General features: G+C 44.2%; 1 long non-coding RNA gene and 1 pseudogene across 3 annotated transcripts in view; one reads left to right on the top strand and one right to left on the bottom strand.

The window, feature by feature from the left end:
• Positions 1–1,812: 1,812 nt before the first annotated feature.
• The window catches only part of LOC128311512 (uncharacterized), a 29,859-nt gene continuing 17,134 nt past the window's right edge, over positions 1,813–14,537 (bottom strand). Inside the window, exon 7 of one of the 3 annotated variants that reach the window (XR_008289962.1) lies at positions 1,813–1,889. This is a non-coding gene — a long non-coding RNA (uncharacterized LOC128311512). Of the gene's footprint in view, positions 1,890–2,027; positions 2,570–14,537 lie in introns of those variants that run through there. The other 2 variants (XR_008289960.1, XR_008289961.1) reach the window with 2 other exon arrangements.
• LOC106966726 (40S ribosomal protein S20-like) lies at positions 9,465–10,132 on the top strand (annotated as a pseudogene).

The raw sequence follows: 14,537 nt of genomic DNA, 5'->3' as shown, positions 1-14,537 counted from the left end.
CTTGTTGTGAGTGGTTCTGCTTCCCTTTGTGTCCCCAGATCTGATGAGGGAGCATAAGGCAAGCTGACACCCGCAAACACCCCTCGTCCAGGCGGGATGTGTGTGACACTCCTCAGGCACTCCTGGCTGCTCAAGAACAAAGGGAAAGACAGACAACAAATGGTTCACGGATAGAGATCACAGTCATGCAGGACTCGGGTCTCCATCGCTTTGCAAATATCTTAGTAAATTACAAGACAAAGGCAATCTTACCAACAGCCTGATGTCCAGGAACTCCCTACTATCTTAATGATAATGCTTTGCTACAGGGAAAAACAACCTTAGCCTGACAATAGCTAGGCCTCCAGTATGCTGTAAACCCTCTTTGGCATAGGGAGATCCCTTTTAGAAACTTCCTCTTGACTTTACCTCCACCAGCTCTACAGTATATAAGCAGTCACGCTTCACAACCCCAGCGCAGCTCTTTGGGCCCACGGGTCCTGTCCCCTTGCTTTAATAAAATCACCTTTTTGCACCAAAGACATCTTCAAGAATTCTTTCTTGGCCATTGGCTCTGAGTCCCACCATCACCCCCAAATCTCATCAGATCCCTACCTATTTCCTTAGCTCAGGGTGTTATAGAAGCCTCAATTGCTTGACTGACTGCCTTATGGTCTCATATTTTTATGGGTCTACCATATGTATGAAATTAAAATTTGTTTTTCTCCTGTCAATCTGTTTTATATCAATATAATTACTAGACAGAAGAACCTAGAAGAGAGGAAGGAAAACGTTTTCTGTCCCTATACCACATTCTGCCACCAAATTGTCTTACTAAAAGGTATAGACCAGAAAGAGATAAGAGGCAGAGGCAGAAACAATTTGTAGATTTTTTTTTAATTTTTTTAACCTTTATTTTTTTTGAAGGAGAGAGAGACAGAGTGGGGGGGGGGGTTGGGCAGAGAGAGAGAGAGACACAGAATCTGAAGCAGGCTCCAGGCTCTGAGCTGTCAGCACAGAGCCTGATGCGGGGCTTGAACCCACAAACCGCGACATCATGACCCGAGCCAAAGTCAGACGCTCAACCTACCAAGTCACCCAGGCACCCTAGATTATTTTTTAAAATCCATTCCACTTCTTAATGATGTCAGCAGCTCGAAGATGCAAAGGGACATGAACGTCTATCAAATATCATGACCACCAGCCCATTTTTGAGTGACTTTTATGACAAAAAGCAAACGACTGTCAGACTGTAGATGGTTTGTAAAAGGGACCATGGTACAGTTTTGATTTAAGGGTCCTAACTGGGTGGCCGCAGTTCTCGGATTGCATTGGAACAGCAACACCATGACCAGAAAAAGTGTTGACAGTAATGGAGTACCACAGATAGCCTTAAAAGAGGAATCAAGATTCTATTTAGTCAATTTGTCCAAAGAAGAAAAGAGCAAAGACTCTTGCAACATGTCCTCCTACTGTGAGTCAAACGGGTCAACTTTTGGCCAGTTGCAAGTTCGGCACCAGAAACATATAGTCCTTTAATTTAGGACTGGTCTAGGATGGCTATGTTGCCATGTTCAGTCCAGTGATGAAGCTGGCCAGTGATGAAGGCCATCTGAGCAGGCTTGCTCAGCAGCTATATTCCCTTTAGTCTCATCAGAGAATGCGCCCTTACCATAGACATTTACATGAGTGGCTCAGTCTGTCTGACTGCCAGTTGAAATTTGTTTCCATAGTTCAGGACTCCAAAGAGGGGCGTATTGAATCTGCCAGTCTGTAGTCTTCAAAGTGGCAGACCAGACCCCTGGGACGTTGGCAACGGCCCCGCAATGTAAGTTCTGCTTACAAGTAGCTGGAACTAAGACGGAACATCAGTAGCGGCTCAATGGGCACCAGCCATCAGTAAATCAAGCCTAGAAATGTAGAAGAAGAATCTCTGTGACTCGAGAACCCCACCGAGCTGACAGTATTGCTTCACGAAGGTGGTGGAATTGAAGAGACTAATTCCTTCAAGGGTGTAGCTCTTTTTTTTTTTTTTTTTAAGCGTTTTACTTATTTTTTGAGAGAGCACAAGCAAGGGAGGGGCAAAGAGAAAAGGACAAGGATCTGTGCTGACAGCAGTGAGCCCGACATGGGGTTTGAACTCACGAACCAAGAGGTCATGACCTGAGCCGAAGTCGGACGCTCAGCCGACTGAGCCACCCAGGCGCCCCGCTGGCTCACTTTGATATAAAGCTAAATGTTCTCCCAGCCGGTCCACCTGTGCTCTTGACTATGACATTTCCATTCAACTAGTGAGGCTTGTTGGGCTCTTGTTAATGACCCTGTACATATTTTAATGTGTTGATTGGGTATTTCTACTTATTTTCCGTGAATTGTTTGTTTGCTTTACTGGTCCACTCTTCTAGTCAGTCGTTCATACCTGTATTGCTTTGTTGAGGTTCTTTTTATGTTTTCTGATAAAGATGATATTTAAGGCCACATTTTAAGCCATCTCTTTTTCCCGGCTGTCTGCCATGTTATATATGAACTGTCTGTGTTAATGAACTTCTTTCTTCTCTCACCACTCTTTCTTGTGGTTTAAGAGCCCCATCTAAGAATTTAGAAGAACAGAAGAAAAATTACTGTTTTCCTCCCCGACAATATACATACATAGAAGTGTTCCTGGGCACTAATTGTCTCGGTGTTTCCCTAAGATTGACAGGAAAAACTATGACCGACATGAAAATGATTACTTTTGGTTGTGCCGCTCAGGGAAGAACCCTCTACCTTGCGTAGAAGATAAAACATTTCAATCAGAAAAAGAGGGCTCACAGCCCAGCTTTAGCCCGTGTGTGAATGTGAGTATGCTCCTGACCAACAATGAGGGCTCTTCACTATGGAAATAAGCACGGACGTTTTAATCAGAGAAGAAAGAAATCAAGGGTGACGAAGGAACAGCGCAGCTTTTATATGTCATGAAAGACAAATCAGAATTAGGTTGAAGTGGTCAATTAGGAGAGTCACAGGATCACGGAATTGGAAAGGGAACTAAGAAATTAGACCAAACCTCTCATCCAAAGAAGAACCCCTCTGGGATGACTGGTGGCTCAGTTGGTTGGACAGCAGACTCTTGATTTCAGCTCAGGTCATGATCCCAGGGCCATGGGATCGAGCCCCACAGCAGGCTCTACACTGGGCATGGGGCCCGCTTAGTAAGATTCTCTCTCTCTCTCCCTCTGCCCCTCTCTCCTGCTCCTGCTGTCTCTCCTTCTCTAAACACAAACAAACAAACAAGCAAAACCAAAGAAGAACTTCTCCTCCGACACCTAAGCTTGGTGAGCATTCAGTTTCTGCCTGAATACGTTGAGTGACTGGACGTCCTTTGGAGAAGGAAAGGGTAACAGTCTTCCTTTTGTTGAGCAGGCATTTGCCTTCTATAACTCTTGTGCATTGATTTGACTTCCTCCCACAGAAACTATGAAAGATGTAATTGAACCCAAGTCCATCCGCCTGATGTGCAGCAAAGCCAATCACAGAGACATCAAGCATGCAGCGAGGAAGGAGTTTATTTGAGAGGGCAGCCAAAGGAGGAGGTGGGAGAACGGGTCTCAAATGTGTCTCCCTGAAGCGGGAGAGAGCGCAGGGTTTTTGGGTTTTTTTATAACCATAGGGGCCGGGATTACATACATACTGACGAAAAGGGCAGGCAAACTTATGATGTTTCCCGAGGAAAGATGCAGTTGCACATTGAGCGAACACAGATGAAACCCAAGCTGTGCTCACTTTGGGGCGAAGACTTAACATCAGAACGAGGCAAAATTCAGCCCCTGACTCTAAGAGGTTATTTTAGGACAAGGAGAGGGGGCTATCGGCATGCTCTGAGCACTGTTATAAACAGGATGGAGACTTGGGCTTGTTATCTTGAGTAAGGAACGTAAGCCCTTGCTAGTTCACAGGCTGGAACCGCATCAGTTGACCTTGAGTCCAAGCTTCTACAGAGAGAGCTAGTGAGTTTGTTAGTGGGGTCTGAAAAGACACAGTAGCTGATTGGGGGAGGCGGGCGGGAATAGCTCTCTGAAAAAATAAGCTTTACATTTTCTGCTAGTTTCCACTTCATTAACACTATGGAACACAGTTTCAACTCCTCCCTGAGTTACGATCTTTCCTCCATCTTGAGGAATTAGGATGGGGACTACTCGGCTACTTCCTGATCTCCTCGGGTGAGGTCGATTCGGGGTGAAGAGCAGTGTTTATAAATCTCAGCTGTAAGCAAAATTCCTTCGATGATTAATACGCCTGCCTGCAGGGCGAAGCGGAAGTTTCTAAGCTATAGGTCACAGCAGCGAGGGAAGTAGAAGCAATATGGAGCCCGACATGCTAAGTTTCGCCCCGTTACAGATACACACATAATCCCACTTTCATACGACAGTCCTTGGAGTACTTTAAGGTAGGCCTATTTACTTTACAAAGAGATAAGGGAAGAATTAAATTTATAATCTGCGAAAAACACTGCAACACGCATAGACAGAGCTCAATATGTTGCTCTGGATATATTTTGACCAGCACGATCTCCACAGTAGACTATGGATTGTCCCACCTAATAGACTTCTATTAACGTGACCCCAAATCCCCCACCCCCACCCCCATGCTGCCACAGGTCACATTGGTGGCGCATACCAACTAAAATCTCCTGGTGTTTTTCACACCGTTAAACCAAAAGACTCCCGTCCTCTCCTTTATACCTTCATGCCTTGACCTTCAGTGAAAGACATTGAATTCTACCTGAGCCCTACACTCCTGGAAAACATGAGGTTAGAGAAATCTACCGCTCTTTCGTTTCAGAAAATGTCTTCTTGCAAAGAATCATCCTTTCCCATATGACTTACGTAAGATTCACACATGCTCTGCTAGTGTATCTAAGCCAAGGTCAAGACATAGATCCTCCAGAGTTCCGTATTCTTTGCCTCATAAGTAATCAGACGAATGCCTGTCTCTACTGATATGTGGAACAAAACACTTCCCAACCAAACTCTTGGTAAGAGTCTATCCTTCCCTGAGGCCTCTGAAATCTGGCCCACCCTCATCTGGAGCCAGTTTCCGGCAACTCCTTAAGGGCCCCTCTTGGAAAGCAGGCTGGATTGACAATGTGATCCTGCCCCCCTTTCGGCTCACTTCCCCGGCACCTCGTTCTTTCCAGCTTTGTTTACACCTCTCCGTAAAAGGCAGCTTTTTACTGAACTCTCGGGATGCTTTGGAGATCTTACGGTCAGTGTTCTCCCTATTACAATAGCTGCTGCTCCCCCTCTCAACGATCCTCTTGAATGAAGTCTCTGCTCACCAAAGGCAGGGTGTGTGTCTATTTGATTTTATGTATGTGCTTACGTGAATTCGATTTTGATTGTAGCCCATCATTACGGCCTGTCCAAAAGCTTTCGCATCCTAAATGGGAAGAAAAGAGTGTTAGACAGGTCTCTGTCTCGTTTATTGTTTTTTTTTTTTTTCTCTTTCAAGGAAAAAGGAACTGAGATTTAAAATTATGTGTGCCAAAACAATATTTCTGATAATGGCCAATTCACAAACTACCTGGAATAACTCTGCCATTCAGAACAATCTAATAGTAGAGCCTGTTTTCTCTCAGCATTCAGGGATGATTCGGTATAATGATGAGAGCATAATGATCCCTATCACTGCCAGATATTTGTCTAGGGTTCTGCTAGTTTCTGATACTTGTCTTGAGCGATTCTGGCAAAACAGGCTGCCTTCACCCCGTCTCATAGTCTCTCATCGAGCAAGTATGGCTAGAAGTTTGTGACATGGTAGGGGCGCTTGGGTGGCTCAGTCAATTAAGTGCCTGACTCTTGAGTTTGGCTCAGGTCACGAACTCACAGCTGGTGAGACTGAGCCCCGTGTTGGGCTCTGCGCTGACAACGCGGAGCCTGCTTGGGATTCTCTCTCTTCCTCTCACTCTGCCCTTCCCCAGCTCATGCCCTCTCTCTTTCAAAATAAATAAACAAACATTAAAAAAAAGGAAGCTGTGATACGGTCGACAGTGTTGATGCTTTAAGAAAATATTTCCTTTCAACCAAACATTTCCATAGATTTTCCTCCCTCCATGTTTTTAAAGTAAATTCTGTGCCCAACATGGGCTAAAACTCACCACTCAGAGATCAAGAGCCACATGCTCGGGGCGCCTGGGTGGCTCAGTCGGTTAAGCGTCCAACTCTCGGTTTCAGCTCAGGTGATGATCTCACGGTTTTGTGAGTTCGAGCCCCGCATCGGGCTCTGTGCCGATGGTGTGGAGCCTGCTTGGGATTCTCGCTCTCTCTCTCTGCCCCTCCCCTCCCCTCCCTGTCTCTGTCTCTCTCAAAATAAATAAACTTAAAAAAAAAAAAGTCACATGCTCTACCGACTGAACCATCCCAACCATGACCCTCCTGCCATCATTCTTATCCCTTTGATATATGCTTGTGTTGGGAAGAAAAACTCTTCTGTAATGTTCAAGGTTCTTCTGGCTGGTCTAAGAATTGGCATGGGGTAGAGCAACAGAAAATTAATTACTTAACTATGGGCAATCCACATAAACATGAATGGTTCCAAAAATAGTCAGATAGAATGAGTTGTGTCATCCGGAACTAAGAAGGGGTTAGGGGTCTGGGACTTCAAAGGGAAGGAAAGCAATTTACAGGAAGATGAAAAAGAGTAAATGCTGGGTACACAGAGGATTGCTAGGCCACGCAGAAACAATGAGACACAGGAGCACCTGGGTGGCTCAATCAGTTGAGCGTCAGACTCTTGATTTCGGCCGAGATCATGACCTTGCAGTTCATGGAATGGAGCCCTGCGTCGGGCTCTGGGCTGACGGGGCAGAGCCCGCTTGGGAATCTCTCCCTCCCTCTCTCTCTGCCTTCCCCCCCCCCACCCCCACTCACTCTCTCTCAAAATAAATAAGCATTTAAAAAGAAAAAGAAGCAATGAGACCCAGAGAGGAATTTTAACAAACAGACTCTGCTCAATTCCTGTCTGCCAACCTTAGTTCACATCATAATGCCATTGTCTATGGTGATTGCTCTCGTTTGGGCCTGAACTGTTTTCAGTTTGAAACAATCTGCAGGCCAAAGTGGCACATCTTGGGGCAACTCATTCCGAACCAACGCTCGACCTTGTGCATGGATGTCTGAAAGGAGAACATAGGGACCAGATCTTCCGAGAAATGTGAACACATGTCAGTTGAGAAGAACTAAACCCTCAGCAGAACCACATATACCTTAACAGATACATTAGATACATAGTAAACACATATGAATATACTCAAACAATGAAAAACAATGGCCAATTACAAATGCAGATTCTAAGGGTCACAGGAGGACATTTTCTTTGAGGACCCTCCCCTTCTTAGGATGTCTCTAGAAAGCTGACATGGCAACCGAAGAGGCTGACCCTTTTGAGTTTTTTTTTACAACTCAATTCACATATCTTCTGGCTCTTGGAAATACAGACAGACAGTTTTGAAATTAAGTCTCTCAGGAGATATACAAGCAACAACCACAGTGCATCTATATGTCTCTCGAGGAGGTTAAGAGACGTTTTCATTGTTCTTTCTTCCATTTTAAGGTATCAATGTATGGGACATTCTGTCCAGACTTTGTAAGTCGGTCCAGATTGTTCTACTACCTTACAGCACGTGGATGTGATAATGCTTATGCAATATTAACTTGTGTTATTTCCCATGTCTCTACTCCTACAGAGGGGTCTATTGCTGGCAGGATTCTTTACATTTCCCTATCGGGTGGTAACTAGGGTAGGTAATTCTTCCTTACTGAGAAGAAAAGCTAGTAAAAACAAGATAAAAGGGGCCAGCCAGACGCCCAAGGCTCGATACTCCCCTTGCAAACTTCTGGCTTCTGTGATCTTGTTTGCCTCCTGTGTCCACCAACTGCCCAGACAGCACCACTGATAAGGGCCCCCTCCCCTTTTTCTCCTGTCTCTCAACCCCCTACCATCCCAGCCATAAAAGGAGGCTGATGCCAAGGTTTGGGACTCAGCCTTTGGAGGTGACTCCGCTGGGCTGGCACCGGTGCTCAATAAACAGTCTTTTCCTGATTCTTCGGGTGCGTGTGACTTGTCTCTTCCTGGGGGCCGAGTATTTGCTATAACATTACTAGAGCATCAATGAAGGATTTTGTTATTTTGACTAGAGTGGTCATGAATCTCCACATTATTCCTAAATCGCCTCCTCGTTTCAAGATTTGTGTTCTACGGCTATGGGAGAGGAAGAATAATTCTCCTTCTACCATTCTAAGTTCTTGGCTGAGACCCCCCCCCCTCGCCCCCATGGGGCACCTGGGTGGCTCAGTTGGTTGAGTGTCCAACTTTGGCTCAAGTCATGATCTCATGGTTCGTGGGTTCAAGCCCGGCATCAGGCTCTGTGCTGACAGTGTGGAGCCTGCTTGGGATTCTTTGTCTCCCTCTTTCTCTCTGCACCACCCCCCCAACCCCCACTTGCATGCTCTTTCTCTCTCTCTCAAAAATAAATACACATTTTTTAAAAAAAAAAAGATGCTTAATAACATGTATATCTCCTATATACATGGCAGATACCCAGGAAACCTGAATAACATCCTAAAATGGTCCAAGCCACCATCTTTTATTTTTTTTAATTTTTTTAACGTTTATTTATTATTAAGAGACAGAGCGTGAGCGGAGAAGGGGCAGAGAGAGAGGGAGACACAGGATCCGAAACAGGCTCCAGGCTCTGAGCGGTCAGCACAGAGCCTGACGCGGGGCTCGAACTCACGAACTGTGAGATCATGACCCGAGCGAAGTCGGACGCTTCACCGACTGAGACACCCAGGCGCCCCCAAGCCACCATTTTAAGTCTACCTCCATCTAAAGACAAAGGAAGATAGTGGGGCGGGGCGCCAGTTATGGGAGGTTACCAGGTAAAGAGGGTAAAGTAAAGGAGGGTATGGTTGTTACACAGACACAAATTACTGCCTTCTCCATTGATAAGAATTTTTAGAGATTTGGTCATCCTTCTCTTCCTGGTACAGAGAGGGGGACACCCTTACAAGTGGAGATTTCCTTTACAAATACACATTTCTCAGCCAATCAAGAAATCAAAGAAGAAATAAAGAAGTCTCTTACCACTCCCATCACTGTGTCTCAACACTGCACGGGAAGTCCTCGCAACAGCAATTAGACAACATAAAGAAATAAAAGCCAGACAAAATGGCAAGGAAGAAACAAAATTCTCACCACTTGCAGATGACATAATACTATGTATAGAAAACGCCAAGACCAGGACTGATTACTCGAACTGAGAAATGAGTTCAGTAAAGTCGCAGGATACAAAGTCCACGTACAGAAATCTGTTGCATTCCCATACACTAATAATGAGGTGACAGAAAGTGAAATTAAGAGACAAATTTCATTTACAGTTGCACTGTAAACAATAACATAATCAGTTCTTTGAGGAAGATGCAGTTACAGCTAGAGTGGACCTCTGGACACCCCACTCCTGCTCCTGACTCCCCACTTTTTGCTTTTGCTGAGCACAGCAAGTTGGTCATAGCCATGGCTTTTAAAGACACTGGGAAGACACGCATGGAACCCGAGGGGGCGATTCACAGAATGAGAATTACCCTAACCAGCCGCAATGTAAAATCTTTGGAGAAGGTACACGCTGACTTGACCAGAGGACAAAGGAGAAAAATCTCAAAGTGAAAGGACCAGTCCGGATGTTTACCAAGACTCTGAGAATCAGGGGCGCCTGGGTGGCTCAGTCGGTTGAGCGTCCGACTTCGGCTCAGGTCGTGACCTCACAGTTCATGGGTTCGAGCCCCACGTCAGGGTCTGTGCTGACAGCTCAGAGCCTAGAGCCTCCTTCTGATTCTGTGTCTCCCTCTCTTTCTGCCCCTCCTCCCCCCCCTCCCCGCGCTTGCTCTCTTTCTCTCTCTGTGTCTCTCGAAAATAAATAAACATTTTTAAAAAAAGACTGAGAATCGCTACAAGTAAAACTCTTTGCGGTGAAGGTTCTAAGGCTTGGGATCATTCTCAGATGAGGATCCACAAGTGACTCACTGGCTGGCACAGTCCTTCTGAGATTGTTAAGCAGATTACTTCCATCAGTATTGAGCCAGGAGTCGACACTGAAGTCATCATTGCAGATGCTTAAATAAACTTTTTTAATAAATTGGTTATCAGTTGTTAAAAACAACAACAGCAATAAAATACTCGGGAATAAACTTAAACAAAGAGGTACTCTAAAAACTATAAAACCCTGATGAAAGACATTCAAGAACACATGAAGAAATGGAAAGACATTCCATGCTCAGGAATTGGAAGAACAAATATTGTGAAAATGTCCATACTACCCAAAGAAATTTACAGATTGAATGCAATCCCTATCAAAATGCCAACAGCATTTCTCATAGAACTAGAACAGATAATCCTAAAATTTGTTTGGAAGCACAAAAGACCTCAAATAGTCACAGCGATCTTGAGAAAGAAAAAAAGAAAAATACCCTAGAGGTATCACAATTCCAGATTTCAATTTATATTACAAAGTGGTAATAATTAAAATAGTATCGGTACTGACATAAAAAGAGACACATAGATCAATGGACTAGAACAGAAAACCTAGAAATAAACCCACATTTATCTGGTCAATTACTCTTTGTCAAAGAGGAATGGGCAAAAGGCAGTCTAGTCTCTTCAACAAACGGTGTTGGGAAAACTAGACGACCACATGCAAAAGAGTAAAGCTAGACCACTTTCTTTTAGCATACACAAACATAAACTCAAAATGGATTAAAGACCTAAATGTGAGACATGAAACTATAAAAATCCTCAAAGAGAGCACAGGTAGTAATCTCTCAGACATTGGCCGTAGCAACATTTTTCTAGATGTGCTTCCTGAGGCAAGGGGAATAAAAACAAATATAAACTATTGGGACTACATCAAAATAAAACGTTTCTGCATGGTGAAGGAAATAATCAACAAAACTAAGAGGTAATCAACTGAATGGGAGAAGATATTTGCAAATTACATATCTGATAAAGGGTTAGTATCTAAAATATATAAAGAACTGATACACCCGACACCAAAAAAATAATAACCCAATTTAAAAAATGGGCAGAGGGGCGCCTGGGTGGCTCAGTTGGTTGAGCGTCCGACTTCAGTTCGGGTCAATGATCTCTCGGTTCGTGAGTTCAAGCCCCATGTCGGGCTCTGTGCTGACAGCTCAGAGCCAGGAGCCTGCTTCGGATTCTGTGTCTCCCTCTCTCTCTCTGCCCCTCTCCAGCTCGCTCTCTCTCTGTCTCTCTCAAAAATAAATAAACATTAAAAAAGAAATTAAAAAAATGGGCAGAAGACATGAACAGACATCTCTCCAAAGACATCCAGATGGCCAACAGGCACATGAAAAGATACTCAACATCACTCATCATCAGGGAAATGCAAATGAAAACTCCAATGAGATATCACCTCGCACCTTTCAGACTAGCTAAAGCCAAAAACACAAGAAACAACAAGTGTTGGTGAAGATGTGGAGAAAAAGGAACCCTTGTGCGCTGTTGGTGGGAATGAAAACCGGTGCGGCCATTGTGGAAAACAGTGTGGAGGTTCCTCACAGAATTAAAAGTAGAACTGCCTTACGATGCAGTGATGGCATTCCTGGGTATTTGCCCCCCAAATACAAAAACACTAATTCAAAGGAATCAGCCCTGGGTTTATTGCGACATTATTTATAATAGCCAAACTATGGAAACAGCCCAATGTCCGTCAACAGATGAATGGATAAAGATGTGGCATGCGTATGGAATATTACTCGGCCATAAAAAAGAATGAAATCTTGCTATTTGCAACAACATGGATAGAGCTAGAGAGTACAATGCTAAGTGAAATAAGCCAGAGAAAGACAAATACCATATGATTTCACTCTTATGTGGTTTTTAAGAAAGAAAAGCGAGCAAAGGAAAACAGAGAGAGAGAGAGAGAGAGAGAGAGAGAATCCAAGAAACAGACTTTTAGCTAGAGAGAACCAACTGGTGGTTACCAAATGGGAGGTGGGTTTGGGGGATGGGAGAAATAAGGGATGGGGATTCAAGGGTACATTTATCATGATGAAAAAACATACATAAAAAATCATTAAGATGGTAAACTTGAGAAGAAAATGAAATTGCAAAAAGTATTTACAAATATGTACGTTTCTGTTATAAAAGGGTAACTTTTGCCAGGCTTTCAGAGCTTCTCCTGAGTCTGCTGTTTCTGCAAAAGCACCAGGCAGAAACAATCCCATGTCAAAGAGGCATGATTTGGGGTGGCAAATTCTGCTCCCCTTCAGGCCCCAATTCCTATGTTCGCTTCAGTTGTATACCGATCCGATGGCACCGTGCTAATGGGGAAGTATTTGCAAATGACGTGTCCCTGAAGTCACTCCCCACCCCACGTGTACATACACACACACACACAAAGACTGCTAATCTAAAACACAGCTACACTGTCAACTCCTATCTGCAAGAGAACATTTTCAAAAGTGGTATTACACTGCATGGGAGCTTGCAGATGGATTACCAAAATAACAGATTCATTTTTCTCGGTGCTTTTTAGGCCTCTGAAAATTACTGTTTGAAGCTGAACTTCACCAGCTCTCAGGCATTGAAAGTGACAGATTTACGTGGGCACTAAGATGATAATAAGAGGGAAATTGCTTCAGCCGTCTTTCCTCACGTGTCACTGATGAAAACAAAATAGCATTTTCCACAAGTGAGTATAGGCTCCAGGTAAAATTACAGTTCCTTACCCTTATCCTGACCCTAGAGTTCCTTCAATTGTTTATTCGTCTTTCTTGTAAAAAAAAAAAAAAAATGCTTTGGTGTTGTGGATCCATGCCTACAAATATGGAGTCTGTTTTCTCCCCCAAATTAATAGAGGATAACTTGTAATAATGAGCCGTGATAGACAAATAAGCAATTCAATTGCAGCATAATTATCGTTAATGGAATTAAGCGTTCACTGTGTTAGAACACAAAGATGAAATTCTATTTTCCAAGCTCAAAAAGGAATCATTTTATGGGATTTACATGGTATCCAGATAAGTAGCCAAATGAGAATTTCCAGAACTTTAATCTCTTCTTGTTAAATGTGATTAAGTGCCAGTTTCCCGCTCTGGATATTCCTGCTCTGGGTGAGGCCAATAATAAAACACACATCTGATGAATAGACAAAATTCTCTGCTTCTTCCATGTCTGCTTCGTAAGGAAATGGCGTGTGATGCCTAATGACTCACTAAATCCCAAATTTCCACCAATTTGAAACTTGCCACCTCCAACTTTTGTGACGTTTATAAAGATGCAGGACGGCGGGTTACCTGGATAAAGAGCGGAATGGTGTTGCAGTTTCAAGCAACTCATACTATTTGGCTTCATTAGTTAGCATGGGCTTGATTTCATGGAAAAGGTCTGGAACGTTAAAGCGTAAATCCAAGGCGGGCTACATTAATGAAACAAGGTGGCCATTAGACTGAGGTGTTTCTCATGCCAGGGCAGTCTACTTAAGCAAACCAAAATCCAAGCCAGTGAATGCCTCAAAGTTATCAAGTCAAAACGCAAAGGGACAACTTATCACAAACAGCTAACTAGGCTTGAAGCTATAGCCAATCAAGTAATGTCTCGTTTTGCTTCCTTACATTCCCAGGATAAGTCTCTCCCCTGGCTTCCTGTTGGCCAGTGCTCCTGAAGCAGGCGGCCATCTTGTCACTTCAAACGAAAGCATGAACGCTGGAGGTCTTATCCCCCGCAGGCACAGCTGGACTAGCCAGAGAACCTGGAGATATACAACCCCACTAGCTTACAAGTAAAGATACGTTTTCAGATTCCAAGTCTCCTGAGATTGAAGAGACCTTCTGGGGACCAGACAAGATGGCGCCAGAGCTCCTGCTAGTATGATCTTATAGGCCTCCAGTCAACAACATCCATCTCCTCAGGGGACCCCCCCCCCCCCCCGCCCCAAATTTGGCCCTCAAAAGCCCTCACTTGTGAGCCATCAGGGAGTTTGGGACTTTGGATCATTAGCTCCCCATTCTCCTGGGCGGGGGAGTGCCACACCAATAAATACCCTTTCTTTCCTCACTGCAAAAGCTCAGTGTCAGGTTATTGTTTTGTTTCGTTTTCATTTGTTTGTTTATTTCTTTTGAGAGAGACAGAGACAGCACGAGTGGGGGAGGTGAGACGGAGAATCCCAAACCGTCTCCACGCTATCAGCGTAGAAGAGCCGGATGAGGGGCTCAAACTCCTGAAACCGAGAGATCACGACCTGAGTGCGAACCAAGAGTCAGACGCTTAACGGACTGAGTCCCCCAGGTGCCACCTCGGTGTCTGTTTTTATTGGCTGGCTGTGCATCGGGTGACTGAGCTCTTTGGTTCATTTATACTCCTAACCGCTAACAGTTTGGCACAACCCTAGGTGAATGGATTCCTGCTCAAATAACCTTAAAAATTTGAATATGCCCCAGTTTATCTTTTAACAAGCGTGTGCCTTTGGTGATGGGGGAGAGGACTGCTTCATTTTGGTTAGACAG

The sequence above is a fragment of the Acinonyx jubatus genome, chromosome X (genome assembly GCF_027475565.1).
Source record: "Acinonyx jubatus isolate Ajub_Pintada_27869175 chromosome X, VMU_Ajub_asm_v1.0, whole genome shotgun sequence".
Classification (NCBI taxonomy): Eukaryota; Metazoa; Chordata; class Mammalia; order Carnivora; family Felidae; genus Acinonyx; species Acinonyx jubatus.
Note: the sequence above shows the minus strand (reverse complement) of the source record. Positions and strands in the feature narration are given on the sequence as shown.